Source organism: Monodelphis domestica, chromosome 4 (assembly GCF_027887165.1).
Source record: "Monodelphis domestica isolate mMonDom1 chromosome 4, mMonDom1.pri, whole genome shotgun sequence".
In the NCBI taxonomy this organism is placed as follows: domain Eukaryota; kingdom Metazoa; phylum Chordata; class Mammalia; order Didelphimorphia; family Didelphidae; genus Monodelphis; species Monodelphis domestica.
The window spans coordinates 363,210,397-363,212,700 of NC_077230.1; positions in this window are offsets into that span (position 1 = coordinate 363,210,397).

The window sequence follows — 2,304 nt, forward strand, 5'->3', positions numbered from 1 at the left end:
TTCAGGTCTAGTTTTAGTTGTGTGGCGAGTGTTTTGTAGTTGTGTTCATATAGTTCCTGTGTTTGTCTTGGGAGATAGATTCCTAGGTATTTTATTTTGTCTAAGGTGATTTTGAATGGGATTTCTCTTTCTAGTTCTTGCTGCTGAGCTGTGTTGGAGATATATAGAAAAGCTGATGATTTATGTGGGTTTATTTTGTATCCTGCAACTTTGCTAAAGTTGTTGATTATTTCAATTAGCTTTTTGGTTGAATCTCTAGGATTCTTTAAGTAGACCATCATGTCATCCGCAAAGAGTGATAACTTGGTCTCCTCCTTGCCTATTCTGATGCCTTCAATTTCTTTATCTTCTCTAATTGCTACTGCTAGTGTTTCTAGTACAATGTCAAATAGTAGAGGTGATAATGGGCATCCTTGTTTCACTCCTGATCTTATTGGGAATGCATCTAGTTTATCCCCATTGCAGATGATATTAGCTGTTGGTTTTAGATATATACTGTTTATTATTTTTAGGAATGACCCTTCTATTCCTATGCTTTCTAGTGTTTTTAATAGGAATGGGTGTTGTATTTTATCAAAGGCTTTTTCTGCATCTATTGAGATAATCATGTGGTTCTTGCTAGTTTGCTTGTTGATGTGGTCAATTATGTGGATGGTTTTCCTAATGTTGAACCAGCCCTGCATCCCTGGTATGAATCCTACTTGATCATGGTGAATGATCCTTCTGATCACTTGCTGGAGTCTTTTTGCTAGTATCCTATTTAAGATTTTTGCATCTATATTCATTAGGGAGATTGGCCTATAGTTTTCTTTCTCTGTTTTTGACCTGCCTGGTTTTGGAATCAGTACCATGTTTGTGTCGTAAAAGGAGTTTGGTAGAACTCCCTCTTTGCTTATTATGTCAAATAGTTTGTATAGTATTGGGATTAACTGTTCTCTGAATGTTTGATAGAATTCACAGGTGAATCCATCAGGCCCTGGGGATTTTTTCTTAGGAAGTTCTTTGATGGCTTGATGGATTTCAATTTCTGATATGGGATTATTTAAGAATTCTATTTCCTCTTCTGTTAGTCTAGGCAGTTTGTATTTTTGTATATATTCATCCATTTCTCCTAAATTGGTGTATTTGTTGCCATATAATTGGGCAAAGTAATTTCTAATGATTGCCTTAATTTCCTCCTCATTGGAGGTGCTGTCCCCCTTTTCATCTTTAATGCTGTGAATTTGCTTTTCTTCCTTCCTTTTTTTAATTAGATTGACCAGTACTTTGTCTATTTTGTTTGTTTTTTCAAAGTACCAGCTTCTTGTCTTATTTATTAAATCAATAGTTCTATCACTTTCGATTTTATTAATTTCTCCCTTAATTTTTAGGATTTCTAATTTGGTTTTCTGCTGGGGGTTTTTAATTTGATCGCTTTCGAGTTTTTTCAATTGCATTTCCAATTGATTGATCTCTGCTCTCCCTTGTTTGTTAATATAAGCATTCAGGGATATGAATTTGCCTCTGATTACCGCTTTGGCTGCATCCCAAAAGGTTTGAAAGGATGTTTCGCCATTGTCATTTTCCTTGATGAAATTATTAATTGTTTCTATGATTTCTTCTTTAACTAAACGGTTTTGGAGTATCATATTGTTTAATTTCCAATTGGTTTTAGATTTGGTTTTCCATGTACCATTACTAATCATTATTTTTATTGCCTTGTGATCTGAGAAGGCTGCATTCATTATTTCTGCTTTTTTGCATTTGTGTGCTATGTTTCTGTGACCTAATGTATGGTCAATTTTTGTGAATGTGCCATGTGGTGCTGAGAAGAAGGTGTATTCCTTTTTATCCCTATTTAGTTTTCTCCATATGTCTATTAATTCTAATGTTTCTAAGATTTCATTCACTTCTTTTACCTCTTTCTTATTTATTTTTTGATTTGATTTATCTAAATTTGATAATGGTTGGTTTAAGTCTCCCACTAGTATGGTTTTATTGTCTATTTCTTCCTTCAATTCGCCTAGTTTCTCCATTAGAAATTTGGGTGCTATATTATTTGGTGCATACATGTTGATTAATGATATTTCCTCGTTGTCTAGAGTCCCTTTTAACAAAATATAATTACCTTCCCTATCCCTTTTGATCAGGTCTATTTTTGCATTGGCTTTATCAGATATCATGATTACCACTCCTGCCTTCTTTCTATCAGTTGAGGCCCAGAAGGTCTTACTCCATCCTTTAATTCTGACCTTGTGGGTGTCAACCCGCCTCATGTGTGTTTCTTGAAGACAACATATGGTAGGGTTTTGGATTCTAATCCAT